The 15,720-nt window shown below is 41.8% G+C and overlaps 1 long non-coding RNA gene across 1 annotated transcript; it reads left to right on the forward strand.

Annotated features, from left to right (window-relative positions):
* Positions 1 to 5,281: 5,281 nt before the first annotated feature.
* Positions 5,282 to 10,166, forward strand: LOC130277381 (uncharacterized). Its single transcript, XR_008845445.1, has 3 exons — positions 5,282 to 5,355; positions 9,642 to 9,790; positions 10,029 to 10,166. It is a non-coding gene; the product is annotated as an uncharacterized LOC130277381 (long non-coding RNA).
* Positions 10,167 to 15,720: the final 5,554 nt, after the last annotated feature.

Here is a 15,720-nt window from a genome sequence, read left to right on the forward strand (position 1 = left end):
AAATCATAACCCTTTCAATTTTCCACCTAAAAATCCATATTATGGCTTATTTTTTGCATCTCCAATTCTACTTTGCAGTGACATTAGTCATTTTACCCAAAAATGCACGGCGAAACGGGAAAAAAAATCATTGTGCGACAAAATTGAAGAAAAAACGCCATTTTGTCACTTTTGGGGGCTTCCGTTTCTACGCAGTGCATATTTCGGTAAAAATTACACCTTATCATTATTCTGTAGGTCCATACGGTTAAAATGATACCCTACTTATATAGATTTGATTTTGTCGCACTTCTGGAAAAAATCATAACTACATGCAGGAAAATGTAAAAGTTTAAAAATGTCAACTTCTGACCCCTATAACTTTTTTATTTTTCCACGTACAGGGCGGTATGAGGACTCATTTTTTGCGCCGTGATCTGAAGTTTTTATCAGTATGAATTTTGTTTTGATCTGACTTTTTGATCACTTTTTATTCATTTTTTAATGGTATAAAAAGTGACCAAAAATGCGCTTTTTTTGACTTTGGAATTTTTTGGCGCGTACGCCATTGACCGTACGGTTTAATTAATGATATATTTTTATAGTTCGGACATTTACGCACGTGGCGATCATACGTTTATTTTTATATTTTTTACACTGTTTTATTTTTTTTATGGGAAAAGGGGGGTGATTCAAACTTTTATTAGGGAAGGGGTTAAATGACCTTTATACTGGGACCTATAACACTGCACACACTGATCTCTTATACTGATCATTGTTATCCCATAGGGACCTATAACACTGCACGCACTGATCTTTTACACAGATCACAGGCGTGTATTAACATGCCTGTGATCAGTGTTATCGGCGCTTGACTGCTCCTGCCTGGATCTCAGGCACGGAGCAGTCATTCGCCGATCGGACACCGAGGAGGCAGGTAAGGGCCCTCCCGGTGTCCTGTCAGCTGTTCGGGACGCCGCGATTTCACCGCGGCGGTCCCGAACAGCCCGACTGAGCAGCCGGGTCACTTTCACTTTCGCTTTAGAAGCGGCGGTCAGCTTTGACCGCCGCATTTAAAGGGTTAATACCGCACATCGCCGCGATCGGCGATGTGTGGTATTAGCCGCGGGTCCCGGCCGTTGATGAGCGCCAGGACAGACGCGATCTGATGCGGGATCGCGGCGCGATCCCGCTTCATATCGCGGGAGCCGGCGCAGGACGTAAATATACGTCCTGCGTCGTCAAGAGGTTAATAATTTTTTTTTTAGAAAATTATATTTTATATAGGATAATTATTTTTCAAACAAAAACAGGAGGCTTCTTCGGTTGATATTTTTAACAGTCATTGTACCAATGAATGAGTAGAGAGCAAAGTCACATTTGTATACAGTGAAATGTATTCCAAGGGCCACCCAAGACCTATATGAGAGGCTTTAGATTCCAGCATAACACTTTATAAAGTGTATAAACACAAGAAGCTGAATGGGCTTTCAAGTATCTTTGAGTCTGCGATAATCCCTGGTGTTCCTTTATATCTCAGCAGGTGCCACGGGCAGACAATAACAGCACCAGCCATTGCTTCTGTGAATGAAAGCTGCTTCTTGGCAGTAAGTAACTCGTAGGATTCTGGGCAAGAGACACCGAGGTCTCTGTGACTAAGAGAATTGCTGTGCTTACATTTCTGGACAAATAGAAAATAGATATATTTCGGCCAACAGTCCATGTTTCTAGTTTTAGATTTTAATTAAATGGCAGATAGAATGTAATATTTGTGAAGTTATCGACACATCCCAATTCAGCCATGTTGGTCTGGTAACAATAAGTTTCGATGACCTTTATCTAAATTTTACTTTAAAAATATATTTTATATATATATATATATATATATATATATAGAGAGAGAGAGAGAGAGAGAGAGAGAGAGAGAGAGAGAGAGAGAGAGAGAGAGAGAGAGAGAGAGAGAGAGAGAGAGACCAAAATATCCAACAGAAACACTCTTTACCTATATCCATGTGGGTTGCTATAAAGCATACCTCTAAGTGACGTGTAAAGCAGTTCAGACAAGATGGCCGCCCCATGATATCGTACAAAAGAAATGAAAGGAGGAGTCTCATAGTGAAATAATGATCCCCTATCTGCAGGATGACCGCTGGGATCCCCCATGATCTCCTGTATGGGGCCACGGCTCTCCCCAGAAGCGGCGCGACACGACCCCCAGTTCAGAAAATAGAAACATATTCTAATAAAAAAAAGAACATGTTTCCGTATCTGGCTCAAATCAGTAAAATTTCATCTGGGTTATACATTCACTTTAAAGGGGTACTCTGCCAAAAAACATCTCATCCCCTATCTGCTGGGAACCCCCGCGATCTTCAGGTCAGCAGTGGTGGTGTCCGGAACACAGAAGCTTGGCGCTTATGCTTTGTGACGTCATGCCCCCTCCATTCATGTTTATGGAAGGGGTGTGACTGCTAGTACATAGCCGTCACAACTCCTCCCATCGACATGAATGGAGAGGCCACGCCACAGATCGCTGGGGTCCCCAGAGGCGGGACCCCCGTGATCAGACATCTTATTCCCTATTCTTTGGATAGGGGATAAGATGTTTTTCAGTGGAGTACCCCTTTAAGGGTAGGTTCATAGCGGCTTTTGATACCAATGACTTCAATGCATCCGTGGAAAATTTGCAATAATGACAAATTTGCAGATTTTTGGTGGATTGAAGTTAATGGTATGATGGCCAATTAGTTACGTGTGAACCTTTCCCAAGACATCTCATGCATAAGCCGTGTACGGAGAGTCTTAAAGAGGTACTCTGGGAAAATGTAATTTATGCTACACAAAATAGGGGATGAGTGTCTGATCGCTGGGGCACCCTGTGATCTCTGGTACGGAGCCCGGCTACTCACTTCAGTGCAGAGTTGCCCCCACCCTTTAAGACATGCAGGAGTGACAAAACACAAGTCCCTTTTCAGCCAGTGATTGGCTGAGTGGGCCGTCATTCCTGGACATCTCCGAGGGTAGGGGCTGCTCTGCTCTGAAGAGTAGCCAGGCCTGGACTTGAGATCACAGGGGGCCCCAACAATTGGACCTCCCACGATTAGACACTTATCCCCTATCCCATATATAAGAAATAGGTTTTATTTACCCGCAGTACCATTTTAATCTTGTCCTTTATAACTCATCCATTACCTTTTCTGGCCCATGAAGTCTTCTCCTTGGCTGTGAGTTACTTCATATTCCAGTATGACTCTTATTTATACGGCCGCCGGTTATTATTCCTGAGACCTCTTCCAGAAATTGAAGACAGGCACTTCCTGCACATGGCACCGGGCACGATTGGCACTAAAATTTGATTCCACAATCTGCATTGTTTTCATTCAATTGTCTTAGTCGTGCCAATTCAGGCTTCACACCATTAACTCAGATGTATGTCTAAAGCAAATGAAAGCAGAGTAAACCAATCTGTAGTTACTACTGTACATTGTATATTGACCTCTACTCCATTAAAACAGCAAAGATCAGCCGGTCTATCCATATCCACCACTGTCCTATTAAGCAGAATACTGCCTAAAAAAATGATAATAATATGAATTAGTATGCAAATGTCTACCCATCTCTCCGGTGCCGTCATTGCTATAAAACGCTCGGAAGACAATGGAAAGGTGAAGCGGTGATTACCAGATGCCAGAGATAGAAACCTTGTGTGGGGACGGTTCACGTTACTTTATACACGGACTTCGGAACATTCTTATACGAGGATCTGACAGTCGCTCGGCTCTTTTGCAGCAGAAATAAACAAGTTGTAATTTGTGAACGTGCTGGGTAAAACAGCTTGTGTTTTTCACAAACACGCTGACAGCGAGTGATTCGGGGCTCCCATTCACTAAACTGTTGATTCATATTCTACTCATCCAAAAGTAATTAACAATTATTTTGTTTACATCTGCTTTGATTCCATCTCGCTGGCGTCTCTCCAGATTTCGGTTTATCGCACCGCAGTCATTATTTTCTTGTTTCGTATGTGCCTTTTTGTTTAAATGCAAAAATAAAGAAATAAAGAAAAAAAAAAAATTTCCAGCCTGATGAAAAAAAAAAAATTCTCTATATACATATTTCCGCATGTATTTCAAGGCTTTGAAACGTGCCAGATATAAGAGATAGATCAGACACAAGAGGTCTTATTTAATAAAAAGAGAGGGGGGACACATATATCAGGGTCACATGTTTTTTTTTTTTTTTTTGTAATAGACTGTATGTATGTTCGAAAACATAACATTTCTGTAAAAAGTGTGGGGTGCTTCATTTATCAAAACAGAAGATAACAAAACCAGTTACAGTACGTAATGCATAGTTTTTACAGGTGATCCTGACCTGACGAAATACCCAGTTTATGGGGAATTGTAAGCGGTTGGAGGAAGTGGATCCGCTGGACCTGTGTACCGCTGGTTTTCACCAGAACCTGCCACAAAGCAGGATGGTCTTGCTGCGGCAGGCGGCACCCAGGTCGCTAGCCCTGACATGATTCGTCCACACAGGTAGCCTAGGTGAAACTTGGCGCTGGAGTACACAAAAATAGCCAGTGGTAGCAGAAGGTCAAGGGCAGGCAGCAGAGAAGTGCAGTCAGGTCACAGGCACAAGGTCAGGAGGCAGGTGGCAAAGGTGCGAGGTCAGGTCACAAACAGAGGGTCTGGAACACTAATAGGCAATACACAGAAGAACGCTTTCACTAGGCACAAGGCGCAAAGATCCGGCAGGGAACAGTAGGAAGTGCCGGAACTAAATAGGGTTGGTCTCTGACAAGCACCAATTATTGGTGCACTGGCCCTTTAAATTTAGAAGAAATTCAGCGCGCGTCCTAGGAGGCAGTAGAGACGAATGGGAGGAGGAGAACAGAGCAGGGCTCGCAACGCAATGCGAGGAATAGACCCACCGAGAGAAGAAGAGAACGGAGGGGGGAAGGTGAGAGACAGTCTGGGGTTTGCATGCGAGCGCGTCCTACAATGCGACCTGCGGCACTGCAGGGAGCAGAGGGGAACATAAGAGAACGCTCCCGGCCAGAGTGCCCTGCCGGAGTGAGATCCCTGACAGGTGTGAAACGTGTAGTCAAATATATATCTTTTTACTCCGTTTGGTTATATCTTCTGTTTTATTAGATATATTCTGGGGTAGAAAAGCATAGTTTTTTTTTTTTTAAATAATCAAAAACCTGATAAAGTACCTTATTTCTCCTGTAGGAAACACATAGTCCTTTCTTTTTATTCTGTTTCTTTCTGGTAACATCTGTTTTATAGATCAACCTTGACCTTATGAAGTATCCACTTCAGGAGTACGAAGCGCAGTATAATTTTTACAGATCATCCTAAACCTGAGAAGGTACCTAGTTCCTGAGGTACAAAATTTGTAATCCTTTCTACAGGTCATCCTGACCTGATGAAGTACCCAGTTTATAGGGTGCAAAACATGTAGTCCTTTCTTTGGATAGGGGATTAAAAAAATTTGGCCGTAATACCCCTTTAATGAGATTTGTTATGGTACGAAATGATAGGGGATAAGATGTCTGATCGTGTCGGTCTCGCCGCTGGGGACCCCAGAGATCTCCCAGCTGCACCTGGCGTTCATTTAGAGCGTCAGTTGCAGCGCCTGAGGCTGATGACGTCACAGCCGTGCCCCCCTCAATGAAAGTCTATGGGAGGGGGCGTGATGACAGATACTCCCCCTCCCATAGACTTGCATTAATGGGGCGTGGTCATGACGACACGAGCGGGGCGTGACTGTGACGTCACGAGCCTCTGCCCCGCATCGCCAGTCATCCGGCATGGAGTGAAGTTCGCACTGTGCAACGGATGTCTGGGGTGCCGCAGTAGAGATCACGGGGTCCCCAGCGGTGGGACCCCCACGATCAGACATTTTATATTCCAAAGGATAGGGGACAAGATGTCTAGGGGAGGAGTACCCCTTTAACCTCTGTTTACACAATTTTTTTGGCTATGTTGGTTACAGTACATAAGCATACTAAAAAACAGTCTGCAGAGATATTGTGTAACTTATCTAAAGACATCTACAGTATAGTCACATTTCTATAGTGTGTTCTTCAGGGTTATGTTTGATAACTTTATATGTAGATGTTTTCTATGAGGTGACTGAAAAGATTAGGCTGCAGTGATCTTCAGGACCACAAATAAATATTTGTTAAAGGGTTTCCATAAATAAAAGTTAAACATAGTACAGATGTTTCCTTTTTGAGATATAAATTCTTAAAACATTCCTTTCATATCACCAAAAAAAAATAATGCTTCTATATGTTACTCACTAGGTAATGAAGAAGCTTTACATGTCTTTTTTATGTGTCTAACTTCTGTATCTGATTCACAAATCCCTCTGTTCTGCAGCTCCCTTATTCTAACAGCCACTGCTCAGGAAGGGGCGCATTCGAAGCAAACACTGAACCCTCCCTCACTCCCCTTGTATTTACTTCCTCCCTGAGTCTGCTCTGCTGGGTCTCTTCATGTAATCACTGCAGGCTGCTCTGTAACACCCTCTTCTCTGTTATCATGTTGCAGTCTGATAGGACAGGAGTGAGCACAGAGGAGTGCCATCAAATGGCTTCTACTGCTAAGACAAAAATTTATGGAAAAAAAAAAACACACAACAGTTAAAAAAAATAAAAAAAAATAAAAAAAAAAAAAATATATATATATATATATATATATATATATATATATATAGTATATATATAAATGCCCCACCCCACCCCCAAGGCCTCTAATCATCCTTTTTTCTCATTAACTTTTTTTGTTTCTTGTTCCAACGTATTCTTGTCTTGATCAGAAGTAGTTCTGGTCTTTTTCGTAAAGCCTGTGGCTTTCCAGCTGTTAAAAAAACTACAGCTCCTATCATGTTTGAACATCTGATGACCATCTGGGCAAGTTGGGAACAGCTGGAGAGCTACACTACTACAAGGCCACATGCAGAAATGGCATAATCGGACTGATACTTGATAGGTGCATGCTCCAATCATGTTATGGTAACAGTGGATCAAGTGTCAGATCAATGACATAATCTATGTGGCTCTAAAGCCTTCAGCTGTCCAGGCATAATGGGAGTTGTATTTTTTAAAGCATACCTGTCATAGTGCAACCAAAAAAAAAAAGAAGATATGTTACTCAGTACCTAATCCTGATCATGTACATATCATTTTTATGTGTCTAGGACCTGTATATCCCTAACAAATAGCATGTATATGTTGCTCACTTGCTTTGTGTTCTTGCCTTGTGGGGGGGGGGGGGGGGCGTGTTCATCTTTCTCCCTCACTGTAGATGACTCATCTGCTCGGAGTCTGGGAGCAGCTGGGCAGTCTGCAAATCACTGCACAGTAGTTTTTATTCATACATTTTCTATATGTTCCTAGTAAAGCTGGATGCTGATCAACATAGCTGTCACTATGTTTGTCATTCAGCTTTTATAGACTCCTGAATGTCTGATCAGCTTCTTTGTCATTCAGGAGTCAGGGAAGCTTTGGCTGTTCAAGCATGCTGGGAGTTGTAGTTTTGCAACAGCTCGAGCTGCAGTGTTTGTAAAGCACTGTGTTAGAGCAGTGTTGCCTAGCTGTTGCAAAACTATAACTCCCAGCATGCCCATGCATCCTTTGTCTGTGGTTTTGCAAGAGCTGGAGGCACACAGTTGAAGAATACACAGCTCTAAAACAGAGTTTTAAAAAGATTGCACCCCAGCTATTGTAAAACTACAACTCCCATCATGGGAGTTGTAGTTAAGGAGCATCTGAAGGCTGTAGTGGTGCAATGGGGATCTCCTATACTGGATACCAACATGCTTTATGGCCAGTATTCAGTATGCTGCAAAATACAGAGTAGTCTGTCTACATAAAGATAGATGACCCCTAGTGGCGGCTATTTTCATTTTAGATTTTTTTGTAAAATTGAATATTTTTTTAAATAAATGTATAGTTAAAATAGTCATCTTATCAGTAGCACTAAAAAATATAAAAAGTTTTTTACAATGACAGTGCCAGCAGACAGCTTCTACTACAAAGCAAAAAAATGTATTGGAAGCAGCATTGGTCAGGGCCGTGGGCTCTTATTTACTGTCCTTGCCGCAGCATGGATCTCCTGGGTTGGGCGCTATGTGTCTGGCCCTGGAAATTTACAAACCAAAAATATTATGGCACTCTCTCGTATGTGGAAGGTGCCCGAGTAGGATCCCACTCCTTGATATTCAAGACAAGTAGACTCTTTTGAATTTCAATAATGTGGATTTTATTCTGCATATGTAGCAATCCAGACAAAATTATTTTGACGTTTCAACCTTAATGAGGTCTTCCTCAGATATCATAGATTGCTGCGGAGGCTGGTGTGGTGTAGAGCGGCCTTACGCCGCGAAAGGAGAAGAGCTGTGTAGTGGTCTGTGACTGCGACGTGAATGGCGGTCACAGACTGCTACACAACTCTCCTCCTTTCCCGGCGTAAGGCCGCTCTACACCACACCAGCCTCCTCAGCAATCTATGATATCTGAGGAAGACCTCATTAAGGTCGAAACGTCAAAATAATTTTGCCTGGAAATTTACAGTAAGCAACTCAAACTGTGTATACATATGTAATGTACAGTGTGGCCCAAGGCCGCCATGTCACACTGACACACTGCAACAAAGTAATGTCATGTCAGCCCTGTCATGTTGGTGTGTCCTACATCTGTATGGCACTCCCTAAACTAGCCTGCAGTCTCCATAAAATGATACACTACCCCAAAAACCTACATCAAATGCCTCTCACCAAGTCACCAACTTTGAACAGATGAAGAGCCGAACCCTGAGACCAGAGATGGAGCTTTTAGCTTCTGGGCCTGATGCAACAGGGTCCTATATGCCAATTATAATACTGGTGGGGAAGATGTGCTTTGGGGCCCCCTTAGGCATCAGGGCCCTGATGCAACTGCTACCTCTTTAACTACGCCGCTACCTGAGACAGTTGTCTACTAATGGATCGTCTTGGTTTTGGTGGAGTTTCTGGTTCGGCTAAGTCACATTTTAATTCTCCTTTAAAGGGGTACTCCGCTGCTAGACATTTTATCCCCTATCCAAAGGATAGGAGAGAAGATGTCTGATCGTGGGGGTCCCTCTGCTGGGGATCTCCCACAGCACCAGGCGTTCTAAACAAATGCTGGGTTCCTGTGGCAGTGGTCGTGACGTCACGCCATGCCCCCTCCTTTCATGTCTATGGGAGGGGGCGTGTCTCTTTTAAAGGGGTACTTAGCTGCTAGACATCTTATCCCCTATCTAATGGATAGGGGATAAGATGTCTGATTGTGGGGTCCCACTGCTGGGGATCTCCCGATGCATCTGGTGTTCTAAACAAACACTTGGTTCCTAAGGCAGTGGTCGTGATGTCATGGCCACGCCCCCTGGTGATATCACACCACACCTCCTCCATTCATGTCTATGGAAGGGGGCGTGTTGACATGAATGGAGGGGTGGCATGGCGTGACGTCACAAGGGGATGTGGCCGTGCCGTCATGATCACAGCCTGTGGCTTTGAGCGTTCTGAACAAAATGTTCAGAATGCTGGAGCACCAATAAAGGGGCACTATAGAGACAGTTCTCTTCTTTCTGGAGTAAAGCTAATTTGCATCTCTTTTTTTTCCCCAGCAAGCATTGCCTGTGCTATAAGATTCCTTATGTCAGCTGGGGGTCTCCACAATGAAAGGCTAACCTCAGATACCTGGAATTATTATCATTTGTTTTATTATTCTTTGATAAATAGAGACATTGGAGACAGATCACATGAGGACAACATGGTGAGGATTTTATTTACACAAAATTATTAAATTACCGCTCATTTGGAGGCGATCTTGAACAAGTTTTTTTTTTAATCTGTTGGTTGTCATGGAAACATTGTATTCCTTATTAAAATTCTTCATAACACTCAAGCCAGACTTTTACTGGCGAATAAACACTTCAGCGTGTTCATTCAGAATCCTGGGGTGATCCGGCTCCTATTCTGTTTACTTAGATTTTTTTATTTTTTTATTTCAGAATTGGCCAATAGCAACTCATTCAGATCTGGTAGACATGAGGCGGCTTCTCCAAGCCAGACTGAGATCAAAATGACATGATGACTTTCACTTAGTTTTAGTTTCCATAGTAGAGGCCGATATCTAGTGTTAAAGGGGTACTCCACTGAAAAAAAAAAAATCAACAGATTTGTAAATTACTTCTATTTAAATAAAAAAAATGTAATCCCTCCAGTACTTATCAGCTGCTGTATGATCCACAGGAAGTTCTTTTCTTTTTGAATTTCCTTTCTGTCTGACCACAGTGCTTTCTGCTGACACCTCCGTCGATTTTTGAACTATCCAGAGCAGGATAGATTCTCTATGGGGATTTGCTCTGACTATGGACAGTTCCTGACATGGACAGAGGTGTCAGCAGAAAGCACTGAGGTCAGACAGAAAGGAAATTCAAAATAACTTCCTGTGGAGCATACAGCAGCTGATTAGTACTGGAAGGATTAAGATTTTTAAATAGAAGTAATTTACTAATCTGTTTAACTTTCTGGTACCAGTTGATTTAAAAAAATGTTTTTCCAGTGGAGTACCCCTTTAATGTTTCTAAGGGACATGATATGAATTGCTGGTAAATGTAATCTAATAAAAACAGTTTGCTCCAGACTTTTTTCTTGTGGTTATTATTGTGATGAAAAAAATCGCTGTACCGCCAGTATTAAAACATAACGTTTAATGTATTAAATGAACAATCCCAAGTGCAAAAGAAATTAAAAGACCTACAAACACAGTGGTCCCTCATCACTAGACCACCTATATGACCAAAACAACACTATAAATATGTGTAAAAATCGCTTAGCTCCAATAATGTATAATAACAATGTACCTAGACAAGGAAAACAAAAGACACAAACCATCCATCAAGTGTGTATTGTAATAACGTCAATGTAACACACTAAATTCAATGTATACCGGTCCCAACGCGTTTCTCACCAGAAGGTGCTGAGATCATCAGAGGACAAATGGGTATCAACCCTAGGATGTGGTTAGGTAATGCCACCTAGACCACAGCCAGGGCGTACTAGCCACTCCTGCAATTATATGCAATGGAATTTAAAAGGAGACAAAAAACATGCAAAAACAAAAGGTCATATAATAATCATAAAATTGAGTAGGTCATGATAGACAAAACGGCCCACATTGGAGCCAATCACTGAGCGGAATTTCATTTTAGTATAGTTGCTAGAATTTTTTTTTTTTTTTAGCTATGTTCACACACACAGTTTTTGGACCAGTTTTTAAACTGAAAAAACGTTTGTATTATGGCTAAAAACACAACCCAAAAACAGATGTATTTTTAATGACAGAATTTTAGTTAACTCGCATTATGTTCACAAATATTGTTTTTACGGCTGTCATTTTTTGGCCATAACATAAAGTGCTCATTCTTTGTTTAGGATTACATGGCACAAAATACTCCTTTTCAACTGTATCTTTGTCCGTATTTTGGATCACAATATGGCCCGAAATAAAATAGCCATTTTTTGGGCTGTAGCTTTTGCTGTAGTCCCAAAAAAACAAACAAAAAAAACTACAAGTAAAGATAAAAAAAAGTTAACAAAATAGTAAAAGGACAAATATACACAAAAACAAATATACACAAAAACTTTGGACGTTTTTAAAGGGTTGAAAGGGGCATATGTTTTGACAGTGTAAAAAAGTGCTGAGCAAACAAAACAGAAATGCATCAGTGCAAGATACATATAAGATGGGACAAACAATGAATAGAGCTGAATAAATGAATAGAGCTCAATGAATAGACCTGATGGGAAGAATAGTTAAACAAATTAATCATCAATGTAACCAGTTGTATATGTCATTATAAAGTGCAGGCAGTGTATGTAAACATGGAAAAATTCATTAAAGAGTATTTATTAAAAATGTAGTAATACTGAAGAATGAGGTGAATGAATGTAAAAGTGAAAAATGATGGAAGACACTACAATCACTAGAATGGAGTGAATATGCTTAAGTATGCATAAAAAGGACAGGCCACACAAAAAGTGTAACGTGTAAAGCAGTGCATAAAAAGGTGTGTATTATATTGCAAAACCTACTCATTTCAGAAGACTTTAAGATAGGCAAACAACGTAGTAAAGCATCAGGAAATGCTAGAAGAATGCTTGGGTGTATAGGGTGAGGTATTAGCAGTAGAGAGGGAAGTGCTCATGGGTGTATAGGAAGAAGTATTAGCAGTAGAGCGGAAAGTGCTCATGTGTGCATAGGGATAGGTATTATTAGCAGTAGAGACGGAAGTGCTCATGGGTATATAGGGAGAGGTATTATCAGTAGAAACGGAAGTGCTCATGGGTGTATAGGGAGAGGTATTAGCAGTAGAGAGGGAAGTGTTTATGGGTGTGTATTGAGAGGTATTAGCAGTAGAGAGGAAAATGCTCATGGGTGTGTAGGGAGATGTATTACCAGTAGAAAGGGAAGTGCTGATGGGTTTATAGGGAGGGGTATTAGCAGTAGAAAGGGAAGTGCTCAGGGGTTTATAGGGAGGGGTATTAGCAGTAGAAAGGGAAGTGCTCAGGGGTTTATAGGGAGGGGTATTAGCAGTAGAAAGGGAAGTGCTCAGGGGTTTATAGGGAGGGATATTAGCAGTAGAAAGGGAAGTGCTCAGGGGTTTATAGGGAGGGGTATTAGCAGTAGAAAGGGAAGTGCTCAGGGGTTTATAGGGAGAGATATTTGCAGTAGAGAGGGAATTGCTCATGGGTGTATGGGGAGAGGTATTAGCAGTAGAGAGGGAAGTGCTCATGTGTGTATAGGGAGAGACAGTAATATCAGGAATTATTATTTTACTGATAGACTAGTGGATGCATAGAATAGCCTTCCTGCAGAAGTGGTTGCTGCAAATACAATGAAGGAGTTTGAGACCCTGAGGATTCACCGGACACTTTCTATGAATCCATTTGGTCTCTTTCTGAAGGATCCAATGATTCCAAGCTCCACCGCTCTGTGATGGGCGCACAGCTTCTATTACACAGAAGGATATTATATTGAAATATGGTGGTGTCCCTGCCATAGTTAATATTGCCTATATGGTCTTTGATCCTTTGGGTTTCTTATATAATGGAGGAGACATACACACATATAAAAACACTTTCGTTCTTCAAAAATTGCTAAAATCCATGTTACATTGTTTCCCTGTGACGGTACTCTTAAAGTAAAAGATATCAGGCAAAGTATATAGCAAAAGTAGCAGGAGGATCAATCCAAGTAAAAATGAATATTAGAAGACATATAGTACAGAGTGACATATTGGCCAAGGAACAAGCCATAGGGACATAAGAAATTATAATAATAATGAAGAAGATCAGACACGACCCCCCTTTTTATGTTAGTTTGATATTCAATTCCTTACAATTCTTGGGGTCCAGGCACACTCTGCCCACTGGTGTCTCTGCTGTACCAGTAGGCACTCTCTCTAACAGGCCATTGGTTTTCACCAGCTCCTTGCTCAGAACAGCACAGCTTCTCTCTTGTCACACCCCAGCATTCCACAGTATTGGCAGACACCTCAATTATCCCCTAGCTAAAGGACTTAAAGGGATACTCCGCCCCTAGACATCTTATCCCCTATCCATAAGATGTCTGATCATGGGGGTCCCGCCACTGGGGACCTCCACAATCTCCATGCTACATTTGGCATTCATTTAGAGCATCAATGTGCAGCGCTAGAGGCTTGTGACATCACGGCCACGCCCGCTTGTGATGTCGTGGCCACGCCCCCTCAATGCAAGTCTATGGGAGAGGGCATGACAGCTGTCACGCCCCCTCCCGTAGACTTGCATTGAGGGGACGTGGCTGCAAGATCACGAGCGGGGCGTGAGCGTGACATCACAAGCCTCCACATCGCCAGTCATCCAGCACAGAGCGAAGTTCGCTCCGTGCACCGGATGTCTGGGTTGCCACAGCCGAGATCGTGGGACCCCCGCAATCAGACATCTTATTCCCTATCCTTTGGATAGGGGATACGATGTCTAGGGGCGGAGTACCCCTTTAACCATACTAGCCCTACTATGGCCTATAAGCAGCATGGTGCATGAGGCTTTGATGTATGTGTTGCAGATGTGACCTGGAGGGAAACATTTATAGCTCATGTCGAGGGCAGCACTACCTGAAAATATGACCCAGGCTTAAATGACTATTTTTATTTGTTCGGCTGCGTCATGAAGCCGAATATTTTCCTCTTCTTCCCTCTTTTTGTTCAGGCTATTTCTTTCACCCGAATGGCCGTTCATTCTTCTCCTTTAATAAACCTCTCATTTTTGGGTGTCATATTAAAGCGTTGGTGGTGATGACTGCTAATGGGCTACACGGAAATTACTGTTCTGCGCAGATCTTCTCGCCGCTCGCCATTTGTTAAAGCGCAGGATGTGTCTGCATAAGTTAAATGGAATTGGAAAACCCTCCTCTCCCTGATAGAGATCTGATACTCCAATCATTTCTATTGCTGTGGGAACTCGCATAGTCCAATTACTTTCTATTTTTCAGTCTCACTGAAAAAAACCTCTGCGCCATAAATCATGTTGAAAAGGCTGAAACTTTCCTGAAAGTAATTCAGTAATGTCTGAAGCCCGTGTACGAGAATTTCAAAGGCAAGAAGCAGAGCATTAGGGATGATCAGTGTTAAACAAATGGAACTGTAAATGTGCGCGTAGGATTCGGCCTGGGTATTGTGCAGACTATGAAGACACCTCTGAATACCGTATTTCTATCAGCCATTTATAATGTCCAACGTTCTGAATGTTGGGGGTAAAGACCAAAACAGGTCCTCATTAAGGTGCCAGGTTTTGTCTCCGAAGAATAAGTAGGGCTCTTCGGCGCTGCCTAAATCAATCAGTGCTATAATCACATGGATATGCACCACCCCCATTTATGTCAATGTAGTTCGTGCGGAATTCTGCCGAAAGAATAAACCCGCAGTGTGAATGGTACAGCTGAATCTTACTGAAAACAATGAGAGGCTGCTGCGCTGGAATTTCATAGTATAAATGGACCCTTAAAGAAGCAATCTGGGGATTTTTCTTACAAATATATATATATATGCAGCATAGGGTATTATTAGAAAATAATGTAATTGTAGAGCTTCTTGTGCTTACCTCTTTTTTGCTGATGTGGCAGGCATGGGATCCAATTTAGTTTACAAATGCACAATGATGTGGGTTCTGTAATGCAGCCTACATTTATATATCCTCTGGCTGAGGGTCAGGTGTATCATCACTGCACCTGGTCATCTAATGAGGCTGCTAGTGCTGGAGGTTCTACAGCTGAACTCATTCTATTCATAAGCGGGTTAAGGTCAGTTCAGAGTATGTGCAGTTTTGATGTGTTTTGTTATTCGGTGTTTTTTTTTTTTTTTTTTTAGAGAAATATTGCCAGAAATTGCATTGTCCTATAATCATAATTGAGGTGTTCTATGAAGATTTGAAGTCTTTTAGGCTGTGTTCACATGTTGAATTTTAACAAAATTTTTCCCATGTTTTTTTCTGTATTTTGGCAGTCTCTGCTACGATTTGTTTAACCCCTTTAGGACTATGGGGGCTATAACATTGCAAAAGAAAAAAAAAAAAAAAAAAAAAGGTAATGTGATTCAACCCCTTCCCTAATAAAAGTTCAAACCTCCTTTTCCCATTTAAAAACAAAACAAAACATGTAAA

The sequence above is a fragment of the Hyla sarda genome, chromosome 6 (assembly GCF_029499605.1).
Source record: "Hyla sarda isolate aHylSar1 chromosome 6, aHylSar1.hap1, whole genome shotgun sequence".
Lineage (NCBI taxonomy): Eukaryota > Metazoa > Chordata > Amphibia > Anura > Hylidae > Hyla > Hyla sarda.